Below are 12,372 nucleotides of genomic sequence, written 5' to 3'. Positions count from 1 at the left end.
ATATTGGAAAATGCAAAGGTACTATGTTACAACCTACCCCATCCTACATTGCATCTTGCAATCTTGCTTCCACCTCTTCTGCATAAGTTCCTAAGTGCTTTGCCTCCCTGTTCATTGTTTTTTCATATAATGATGTCCAGGTCACACGTGACTGAACAGCCAACCTATGCTATGTGCAGTTGAATTAGAGGAGTTCTGGTGCTTAGGGTTTCCCCTTCAGTAGTTATCCAGATTGAGCTGTTCCAAACAGATGTCACAGATGGGCAGGTCCTGTTTAGATGTACTCGGGCTTTCTTTTGAAAGTCTTTCTGACTTGTAGTTTAGTGCAAACATCACCAAATCTAGAGATACCCTGAGGTCCTTGAATTCAATATTCTTCTGCGAGATCCAGGGAGCCCTTGGCCCCAGGCCCCTGCAGTTCTGGTCAGGGGCGGCCATCAGGGCTTTTGGAGAGGCTTTGCTTCCCTTTGGCAGCTCAACGTATTCTTGGGCCCAGGGTCCTGGCTTCCCACCTCGTGGACAGGGCCCTGGAAACTCTTTCCATCTCCGGGGCTCTTCGGTCTTTGGGGGCACTCCTGCTTCTGGTGTCCCAACTCTCCACATGGATGACAGGTTCCTGGTGGCTTCTGCCCCAAGTGGCCTTGAGGTGGCTGGTTACCTTTTATAGCCACGCCTTACTCCAGTCTTTCCTTACTGAAACGCATGTCTTGAGGGCTGGTTTCTTATGTGGAAGATGCTGTTCTCCTGGGATCTTTTGAAATCACTCCTGCTGAGCTTGCCAAAACATGTAACCGGTGCCCTGCTGGCAATGATGACAGCTGAGCCCTGATCCAGGTTCAATAGTCTTGAAACTAAAAGAATTTAGAGACAAAAGGGCCAGTAGGCATAAGCAGTAAAGTTTATTAAAAAGAGAGAGTACACAATAGAGAGGTTAATACAGTCATGCCCAAGGGAGGGACACGCAGGTCTTTGATCCATTTTGAGTTACTTTCTGTACATGGCCTTTCTTTTGCATGAGGATATCCGGTTTTCTCAGCTCTATTTGTTAAAGAGACTGCATGTTCCAACCCAGTACAACCCCAGACTGAAGAAACGCTAGACCCATAAGTTCGATTAGGGGACTACCGGAAGTGGGTTGGGAGGTGAAAGTCTGCACTCTGCCTGTGCCGGTTTGAAAAGATTTATGTACCCTAGAAAAAGCTATGTTTTAATCCTTACCCCATTTTGTAAAGGCCGCTGTTTCTTCTAATCCCTATTTAGTACTGCATGTTGGAAACTTTAATTAGATCATCACCCTGGAGATGTGACTCAATCAAGAGTGGTTGTTAAACTGGATTAGGTAGAGATATGTCTCTACCCATTCCAGGTGTATCTGGATTACTTTGCTGGAATCCTATAAAAGAGGAAATATTTGGAGAAAGTGAGAGATTCTGAGAGAGCAGAAAAAAACGACAGAGCCACGAGTAAGCCACAAGAGAACGCCGCAGGCGTTTCCTCAAAAAGCTGAATATAGAATTGCCATAAGACCCAGCAATACCATTGCTAGGTATCTACTCAGAGGACATAAGGGCAAAGACACAAACGGACATTTGCACACCAATGTTTATAGCAGCATTATTTACAATTGCAAAGAGATGGAAACAGCCAAAATGTCCATCAACAGACAAGTGGCTAAACAAACTGTGGTATATGCATACGATGGAATATTATGCAGCTTTAAGACAGAATAAACTTATGAAGTATGTAACAACATGGATGGACCTTGAGAACATTATGCTGAGTGAGACTAGCCAAAAACTAAAGGACAAATACTGTATGGTCTCACTGATATGAACTGACATTAGTGAATAAACTTGGAATATGTCGTTGGTAACAGAGACCAGCAGGAGATAGAAATAGGGTAAGATATTGGGTAAATAGAGCTGAAGGGATACAGACTGTGCAACAGGGCTGGATACAAAAACTCAGAAATGGACAGCACAATACTACCTAACTGTAATACAATTATGTTAAAACACTGAATGAAGCTGCATGTGAGAATGATAGAGGGAGGAGGACTGGGGACATAAATGAAATCACAAAGAAAGATAGACGATAAAGATTGAGATGGTATAATCTGGGAATGCCTAGAGTGTATAATAATAGTGAAATGTACAAGGTACAATTTTAAAAATGTTTTTGCATGAGGAAGAACAAAGGAAGGTCATTATTGCAGGGTACTGAAAATAGATGGTAATTAATATTTTAAAATGTCACCTTCTGTGTGAGACTAAAGCAAAAAATGTTTATTTGGTACAAAATTTATATTTTGACTAGTGCATTTCCTAATATAACTTATGTATATAGTTTGACTGAATGCCATAAGTACTTGGAATCTCAGGTAGGACATGAGATTTTGCTGGTTTGTCCAGAGTGATGCCCCGATGAATCCCAGAGTGATTCAATCAGTGAGTGGAAAAGTATCTGCAAAGCCCTCTTCGGGGAGTGGTGAGAACAGGGAGAAATTCAACTTCCCCAAGTTGAATTCTTGATATTCTCACAAGCAGTGTGGACAACCAAAGCTACAGGCTGAGCCCCCAGTCTTGGGGTTTGTTCATATGAAACTTAACCCCAAAAAGGATAGGTTAAGCCTACTTAAAATTTAGGCCTAAGAGTCACCCCCAAGAGAACCTCTTTTGTTGCTCAGATGTGGCCTCTCTCTCCAGCCAACACAACGAGCAGTCTCACCACCCTCCCCCTCTCTACATGGGACATGATTCCCAGGGGTGTGGACCTTCCTGGCAATGTGGGACAGAGATCTTGGAATGAACAGAAACTCAGGATCAAGGGATTGAGAAAAACCCTAGAATGAGCTGAGACTTAGCATCAAAGAATTGAGAAAACCTTCTGGACCAAAAGGGGGAAGAGAGAAATGAGACAAAGTGTCAATGGCTGAGAGATTCTAAACAGAGTTGAGAGGTTATCCTGGAGGTTATTCTTATGAATCAAGTAGATATCATCTTGTTATTCAAGATGTAATGGAGAGGCTGGAGGGAACTGCCTGAAAATGTAGAGCTGTGTTTTCAGGAGCCATGTTTCTTGAGGATGATTGAATAATGATATAGCTTTCACAATGTGACTGTGTGATTGTGAAAACCTTGTATCTGATGCTCCTTTTATCTACCTTGTCAACAAACGAGTAGAACATATGGAATAAAAATAAATAATAGGGGGAGCAAATGTTAAAATAAATTTAGTTTGAAATGCTAGTGATCAATGAAAGCGAGGGGTAAGGGGTATGGTAGGTATAATCTTTTTTTTTCTTTCCCGTGTTCATTTTATTTCTTTTTTTATTGTCTTTTTATTTCTTTTTCTGAATTAATGCAAAGGTTCTAAGAAATGATGAATATGCAACTAAGTGATGATATTGTGAATTACTGATTATGTATGTTGTTTTATTTTTTCTTTATTTTTTAATTAATAAATAAATTTTTAAAAAAAAGAGAGAGAGAGAGAATGCCACAGAACCACGAAGCAGAGGGTCCACCACGACTATTGGAGATAAAGAAGGAAAATGCCCTCCAGAGAGCTGGAGAGGAAGCTAGCAGATGACACCATGTGCACCATGTGCCTTTCCACTTGAGAAAGAAACCTTGAACTTCATCGGCTTTCTTGAATCAAGGTTATTTCCCCTGGATGCCTTAGATTGGGCTTTTGTATAGACTTGTTTTAATTGGGACACTTTCTCGGCCTTAGAACTGTAAACTAGCAACTCATTAAATTCCTCTTTTAAAAGTCATTCCGTTTCTGGTACGGAGTAGTATTCTGGAAGCTAGCAAACTAAAACACTGCCCAAGGCCAAGAGAGAAGAGTGAGAGGGGTGTGTCCAGGGAAAGGCTTATAAAGTTTAACAGTCTCATGAGATTTGGTTGCAACAGAGTTTCAGCAGGCTTTCAGTGAGATTTGATTATTCCGGGTGGGGAGGTGGAAGAGGGGACAGACACATAATATCTTTAACCTTTAACTTCTGTCCTGGTCATGTGGGTAGCTAGGTAACTTGCTCTCAAAACAGAAGAGGGGACAGGGCCTGGGCCAGGGTCCTTACACCCCACCTTGTAGACTGGAACCTTTATCAAAAATCAGTTGTGAGGGTTTATTTCTGAATTCTCAATTCTATTCAATTGGTCTATATGTTTGTCTTTATGCCAATACCATGTCATTTTAAATATTGTTTTTGTAATAAGTTTTGAAATCAGAAAGTGGGAGTCCTCTAACTTTGTTATTCATTTTCAAGATGGTTTTGCTACTTGGGGCCCTTTGCCCTTCCATAAGAATTTGATGACTGACTTTTCATTCTTGTAAAGAAGGCTGTTGGAATTTTGATTGGGGCTAGTTGAATCTATAAATTGCTTTGTTTAATATTGACATCTCAATATTAAATCTTCCAATTCATGAACCCAGCGTATCTTTCCATTTATTTAGGTTTTTTTTTTTTTTTTTTTTAAGAGAGAGGGAGGAAAGGAAGGAAAGACGGATGGAAGAAAGGGAAACATTTTTAAACATTTTCTTGTTTTATTATATTTTGTTTGTTTGTTTGTTTTTTACATGGGCTGGGGCCGGGAATCGAACCGGGGTCCTCCGGCACGGCAGGCAAGCACTCTTGCCCGCTGAGCCACCGCGGCCTGCCCTATTTAGGTCTTTTTTAATGTCAGCTCTCTTTCATAGTTTTCTGTATACAAATCCCTTACATCCCTGGTTAAATTTATTACCAGATATTTCATTATTTTAGTTTCTATTGTAGATAGAAATGTTCTCTTGATTTACTTTTTGAATTGTTCATTGCTGGTGTTGCAATGATCTTTTTCTGGGAAGCTTAGGGTTTGGGATTCATCCAAAGGAATTCACATGACGGGAAGGGAGGAACATTGGAAATTAGGAGTAAAAAGTATCAGCAGTAGTATATACATGGAGGAACGGAGTGTGGAGACAGGAATAGACATTAGCACACTGGTGTTTATGGTGGCAGTGGTTGCAATTCACAATAGATGGAGGCAGCTTAAGAGTACAACTACTGAGGGAAGGAAGGGGGAACTGTGGTGTATACATAAAAAGGACAACTGAGCGACTGCAAGAAGGAATGAAGTTGTGAGCCATGCAACGAGGTAAATGAAACTTAAGGACTGTATGTCGAATGAAATGTCAGAAACAAAAAGACAAATATTGTCGTGTGTCACTCATATGGACTAACTATAATATAAAAACTGGGTGAATTGAAGTGGAGAGCATGGATTATCAGGTTGGGGGGCTATATTAAAGGGTTCTAGATTAAAAGCTCTTACAGCAGTCACATCTATTCCGGAGTTGTAACTGTTATTTCTAAATTCTGAGGTACTGAGCTTTTTGTATATAACTTGGTCATTCCCAGAAACTTCTGGTACTTATGTGACATCTGAGACTCGGAGTTATATCCCAGAAGCTATGAAAGTCAGCAGTACCCCATACAGGAATTGTTTGAAAAGTTGAAAAAGTGGTCAGACTTCAACTAGATGTGTGAATGAAGCTGATTTGGATAGCACTAAGGTAAATCAGAATATAGGGTAAAGGATGATATCACCCATATTTTAAAACTTTAACTTCTGTGAGAGTCCAAAGGGAGAGATGTTTATTTGGTGCAAAATTTTTATTTTGGGTAGCGCATTACCTAATTTAACCTGTATGGCCAGTTAAGTTGAACATCTAAGTACATAGAGTCTTGAATAGGCTGTGAGATCTTGTTGGTTTGTCCAGGTTAGTGTGATGCCCTGATATATCACAGAATAATTTGGGCAGTGAATAAAGAAGTATTTGCAGGGTCCCCTTGGGGCATAGGGGAGAAAGGAGAAAATACTCAACTTCTCTATTTGGATAATTCCTAATATTCTCACAAGCAGTGGGGACAAAAAAAATCAATAGGCTGAGCCCTCAATCTTGAGGTTCACCCCTATGAAACTTATTCCTGCAAAGGAGAAGCTAAGCCTAGTTATAATTATGCTTAAAAGTCACCCCCAGAGAGCCTCTTTTGTTGCTCAGATGTGGCCTCTCTAAGCCAACTTGGCAGGTGAACTCACTGCCCTCCTCCTTACATGGAACATGACTCCCAGGGGTGTAAATCTCCCTGGCAACGTGGGACAGAACTCCTAGGATGAGCTGGGACCTGGCATCATGGGACTGACAAAAATGGTGAAGAGAGAACTTAGTTAAAAATGATGTTTCAATGGCTGAGAGATTTCAGAGTTGAGAGTTTATCCTGGAGGTTACTCTTATGCATTATATAGATATCCCATTTTAGTTTATGCTGTATTGGAGTTGCTCAAGGGAACTACCTGAAATTGTAGAGCTGTGTTCCAGTAGCCTTGATTCTTGAAGAGGATGGTATAACTATATAACTTTTACAAAGCGACTGTGTGATTGTGAAAACCTTGTGTCTGATGATCTTTTATCCAGGGTATGGACAGATGAGTAAAACACTATGAATTAAAAAAAATAAATAATAGGGGGGATAAGGGGTAAAGTAAATTGGGTAGATTGAAACACCAGTGGTCAATGAGATGGAGGGGTAAGGGAGATGGGATGTATGAGTTTTTTCTTTTTTCCTTTTATGGAGTGATGCAAATATTCTAAAAATGATCATGGTGGATGAATACACAACTATGTGGTGAACAATAACAACAAAAAGTATCAGCAAGAAACTGGCAATTTGTCTTGTTAGAAAGTATAAGAGCAGACCAATGCAACACCCAGGTCTCAATATGGGAGAGAATCTGGAATATGCCACAAGGACATAGTCACACACTCATTAGAATTTATTAGCCATGAATTTAATAGCGTTACTGTTTTCGAAATGAGGTAAATATTATCAAAATGATAGCTGACACCATTGCTTTCTTATGTATCACTGCTTTTCAAAGAGCAAAAGAGAGGTATATAGAAACGTTTGTTCCTGAAACGCAAAAACATTCAAAGGGTATAGAAACAACATACACACACACGGTACTTAGGGAGTGGAGGTGGAAGGACTAAATATTGTAATATTCTTTTATTAAACTGAAAGTCCCTTTATTATCTTGGCTCGTTGGTCTAGGGGTATGATTCTCGCTTAGGGTGCGAGAGGTCCCGGGTTCAAATCCCGGACGAGCCCGGTTTTCTAAATCTTAAGAGGAATTCGCTTGTTTTAACTTAGGCTGATAAATGCAGTAAATGCAAAACACGAAATGTAGATCTTTTCGAACTCACAGCACATTTTACATTGAAATACAATTAAAAATGTAGCGTGAAAATGTAAAAAGTTTGCTAACGATGGCGTACTACAAAGACTGTCACCACACGTTAATTCCTGGAAGGGGTGTGTGTTAGACGTGGTTTAAACACGCACACGCCAGTGCACGTCCATCTGCACAGCGGTGCTGCAAACCGTCTGCCGAAGGAGGAAGGTGCACCCCCTTTCCTCAGAAACGTTTATTCCCGAACCTGGGGACCCGTTAATCGACGAAGCCCCTTGCTCGTGTTTGGAGGCATCAGAGGGATGTCCACGATTCTGCATAAGGTGCCTATTTTTCAAGTGCGTGTGTTTTGAATGGCTCAAAGCCATTTTAATGCCTCCTACGTACACTAAACATCTTACAAAATTAAGATCAACATTTAGGCTCACGGGACCAGGATACTTTCATTTACGCTTCTAAATGTACAATATGAAAAAGAAAAATAACTTCCAGGAAATACAGAAAAGGAGAGTTGGGGCTCGTCCGGGATTTGAACCCGGGACCTCTCGCACCCGAAGCGAGAATCATACCCCTAGACCAACGAGCCGCTCTCGGCAAAAGCGCTCACGGCCGCTTCCTTCAGCCTCGCCCCGCCCACCTCGCCCTCCTTCCTAGTCGCCGTTGTTCCGCCCGCGACCCTTCTTTCACAATCTGGGCTGTCGGCCCGCCATCTGTGGTCCAGAGCCCTCCTCGCCACGCGGAGGAATCCGGAGGAGGAGCCGTGACGGATAACACACTTTGCCGAGCTAGGCCGACATTCCACTCCAGCGCCCGGGCTCCGCGCCGGGGCCTGTGGCCGCTTCCACCGGATCCCCAGAGCCGCCTTCCCGGAATGGGTACTCGCCGCCCGCCCTTTCCCGGGTGCTGGCGGCGGGCGGGCGGGGACGCGCGCCGGAAGCCCGGCGTGAGCTGGCGCCGCGCAGGACCCCCTCGGGTCACGTCTGACCGCCCAGTGCAGTAGATCCAGCGGCTCCCGGCCCCGAGCTCTAGCCCCTTCCTGGGCGCTCCCGCTGCCCTGGGCTCAGACCACCGTTCGTGAGCTGGGGACCCTGCCGTGCGCCCCACGTCCCCATCCCTGCGCCTGCTGCAGGCGCGGCTCGCCCCGCGTGTGTGAAGTAAGGGAGAGCAGGAAAGACGAGGAGCAGGCCTTCCCCTGCGTGAGAAAGGAGCGATAGGAAGAAGAAAACTCAAAGAGGACAGTGTTAATGGCTTTATTTGAACCTACATTATGGGATATACACACGTGTATTGAACTCATTTGCTAGTCATAACAATCTGTCACTTAGCTGCTGTTTCCCCTGTTTTGCAGATGAAGAAATTGAGGCCCAGAGACGTTAAGCACCTCGCTTAAGGCCACAAAGCTAGAAAGTGGCGACACCGATATGGAACCCCCCAGACTTGGCAGGTGGGATGAATGGGGGCGGGAGTGGGTGGGTGAAAGAGACTGGGTGGGGTATTGGGTGCCGTGGTAGCTCGCAGACGGGGCGAAGGTAGCGTCACTGGGTCAGGCCTATGATCTGGTGCTCTCGGCCCTCCGTACAGATTCGCACCCATGCTCAAGCCCTTCCACCACCCAGGCAAGAGCCCCAGTGCAGTGTCTCCCATAACCTGATTAGACTGTCCTCCGAGGGTCTAGGGGGTATTTTTGTTCTTTCACCTTTTTGACGGAACGCTCCTCACTTTCTACCCCCTGCCCTCCTTTCCTCCTTCCCTCTCCTCCTTACCTCCTGATGCCAGTAGTCCCTTGGGGAACCCACAGATAGGTCAGGGCCAGAGCTCATGCCCTGTGGGGTGTGATCCGGGAAATACAAGTGAAACATCTCAAAACAAAGAACAAATACTGCAGCCCCTCTTTATAATCAATTCTGGCCATGTAGAGAGAACCCAGAGCCCCGCCTCTCCTAGGAGCAGGGGCACGTGGGGGACACAAGCGAGAGGAAGCTAAGGTCTTATTCTAAGAGGATGGAGTGGGATGGGAAGGAGTAAGGGTGAGAAAAATTGTTAACCTATGAATTTCCCCTGCAAAAGTTATCTTGGAAAAAAAATCTTTTTTTAAATTAGTTAACTTAATCACATTTCAGAAAATTTGAAAACCAGACAAAGAAAAAAATTCAGTAGTCCCAATAAAACCAGTTATCACTAGAGTATTTCCTTCCAGTCACTCTGTGACTATTTTCTAGTTTAGTTTTTTTAGAGATAATTTTATCATTTTTCATAAAGTAAACAAGCTTATTAAAAATTCAGGTAATACAGAAAGGCATAAAGAACAAAACACAAATCACCCAAAAGCCAGAATCCAGTAATAAAGATGGTTGAAATATAGTGAACATAATTCCAGACATCTATGAAGAAATCAACAGAAACTGGATAGATAAATATATAAATATTGATATAATTAATTTTATAAGAATGAGATCCTTTTTAATTTAATTAAAAATTTTTGAAAATTAAAAAAGATTTTTAAAATAAGTTTAGATTAAATTCAATCACATCTGTAAAGTCTCTTTTCCCATGTAAAGTAATATTCACTGGTTCCAGGATTTAGGATGTGGACACGTTTTGGGGGGCCACTCTTCAGCCCATCACAGAAGGAGAGAGGAGGAGAATGTGAAAGGCTGCTATTTCCCTCATCTTCTAGAGCAGGGAGCAAACTGACTTATTCTAAACTGAAACAAAGCCTAAAAACCCATAAGAATACAAGGACAGATATATAGACCAATAGAATAAATCCTCACACCTACGGCACGTCAATTCCACTTAAGTCCAGTTCTGGGAAAGAATGAAAGTGGACCCTTTCCTCACACCATATACAAAAATTAACTCAAGGGTGGGCCAAGGTGGCTCAGTGGCAGAGCTCTCACCTGCCTTGCAGGAGACCTGGGTTCAATTCCCAGTGCCTGCCCATATGAAAACAAACAAAATGAACTCAAAATGGATCAAAGACCTAAATAAAAGAGCTGAAACTATAAAACTCTTAGAAGAAAACATAGGGAAATATCTGCAGGGCTTTACATCCAAAGCACAGGCAACAAAAGAAAAACTAGATAAATTAAACCTCATCAAAATTAAAACCTTTAAAACAGGGACTCAGAGACTTGTACACCAATGTTTATAGCAGCATTATTCACAGTAGTCAAACGCTAGAAGCAACCCAAGTCTCCATCAGCAGATGAATGGATAAACAAAACGTGGGGTACACATACAATGGAATGTTACTCAGCCTGATACGTGCCACTACATGGATGAGCCTTGAAGACCTCATGTTGAGTGACATAAACCAGACACAAAGGGGCAGACAGTGTATGATCCACTTATATGAAATATCTAAAATATGTAAACTCACAGAAACAGAAAGAGTACCAGTTACCAGGGGTAGGGGGAGGAGTTATAGGGAGTTAATGTGTAACAGGTGTAGGGTTTATGTTTGGGGTGATGGGAAAGCTCTGGTAATGGCTGGCAGGGAGGGTAGTTCAGCATCGTGAGGGTGATGAATCCCACAGGACGGTGTGCTCGGGAGTCGGTGAAGTGGGAAAGTTTATGTTGTTCATATGTTTCCACAGTTTAATAAAAGAGCAAATTAAGGGACAATGACAATTGAATTCAATATGTGATCTGGGACTGGTTCTAATATTGGAGGCTAAAAGACTCAAAAGGACATTATTGAAACATATGAAAAAAGGAATATAGACTAAGCTTTATGTCAATATTAAATTTCTTGGTCTTGATAACGATACGTAGGGTGGTTACATAAATGAATATCCTTCTTAGGAAATATGCGTGAAAGTATTATGTGTTTGGGATCATGGTATATACTATCTACTCTTATACGTTTAGAAAAGATGATGATAGCTAGATAGATATAGGGATATAGATCAATGGTTGGCTTGATAGAATGATATGGCAAGTAGCAACATATTTAAATTGGTGGATCTGGGTATTGGGGTATTGGGGGATATGCTGGTGCTCTCTGTATGGGTTTTTTAAAAATTAATTTGTAACTGACTGTGTTTTAAATTATTTCAAAATAAAAAGTTTAAGGGGGGGTACATATAGAGAGGGTCCCATCAAATGAAAGTTCTGGTGTGGAGGCAGAGGAGACGGAAGTGGGGGATTCCTGGCTCTTCCCTGTCGGGCCACGGCTCCTGACCAGGTCCTTTGTCCCTTACTGTCTATGGGGACAACTCCCCTGTGATAGTCCTGGTGCTTCCAGTCACAGGGTAAATAGCCCCCTGTTAAGCGCTCTTTGATGGCCCAGTTTGGATGTATCATTGCTTCCTGATTGGTATCCTGCCTTTTCTCCCCTTGTTCCTGAAGAATTATTTAATTACTTATCTTTAAAGTTCAGCGAGGTCCTATAATTTATCTTGCCGTCGACTATTCTCTATCATTTCCCCCTAAAGCTGGAGATTCACTTCCTCCTTTAGTCAGTGACTTTTCCTGTGCTTTAGCTCTGCAGGCTGTATCTGTGTAATTTATCGGAGCCTCTACCGCAGTAATTCAAGTGCTCTCTACTCAGTTTCCCTGTCTGTCATCATCTCTCCAGTTGTCTCTATTATCTTTGTCTTCCTCATCTGTGCTTTCCGTGATTATGGCAAACCTTTCCTCCGGGTCACTCATTATATTTTCAGCCACGTCTATTCTGTTTCTGGCTGTTTCTAAGTTATATATTGATCCTGTGACAATGCCATTTGTGTTCTCAATTTGTCTCCCCAGTGATAGTCTACCTTTTCAATGCGATTATTTTCTTTTGTCAACTCATATTTGAGATCTTCTTACATTAATGAATGTTTATTATTATTAAATTGTCCTTTCTCAGAATACTTAAGGGGACTGTGCTTCTGTTTTGGTGTTGTATTCTCCTAGACTGGGGGGTGGGGTTTGATTTTCAACTTTCTTCTTTCCTTCCTCCTTTCTTACTTCTTTCTGTTTTGTTTTTCCCACCCTTTCCTTCTTTCTTCATTTCTGTCCTTTTGCTCTTTCTTTATCTTTTTCCCTTCAGTCCGTCCTCCTTTTCTATCATATGCTTGCATAATTGCCATGCGTTTTCCTTCTTGGTTCTTGCCCACGATGGGTATCTCTGTCTAAATCTTGTTTG

At 42.2% G+C, this 12,372-nt stretch overlaps 2 non-coding genes across 2 annotated transcripts; one reads left to right on the top strand and one right to left on the bottom strand.

The window, feature by feature from the left end:
* The first annotated feature begins 7,084 nt into the window (after positions 1 to 7,084).
* On the top strand, positions 7,085 to 7,156 carry TRNAP-AGG (transfer RNA proline (anticodon AGG)). The gene has a single exon. It is a non-coding gene; the product is annotated as a tRNA-Pro (tRNA).
* A 596-nt stretch (positions 7,157 to 7,752) lies between these two features.
* On the bottom strand, positions 7,753 to 7,824 carry TRNAP-CGG (transfer RNA proline (anticodon CGG)). Its single transcript has one exon. It is a non-coding gene; the product is annotated as a tRNA-Pro (tRNA).
* Positions 7,825 to 12,372: the final 4,548 nt, after the last annotated feature.

This window comes from Tamandua tetradactyla, chromosome 4 (genome assembly GCF_023851605.1).
Source record: "Tamandua tetradactyla isolate mTamTet1 chromosome 4, mTamTet1.pri, whole genome shotgun sequence".
Lineage (NCBI taxonomy): Eukaryota > Metazoa > Chordata > Mammalia > Pilosa > Myrmecophagidae > Tamandua > Tamandua tetradactyla.
The sequence above is the reverse complement of the archived record's forward strand: the minus strand, read 5'-3'. Positions and strand labels throughout refer to the sequence as shown.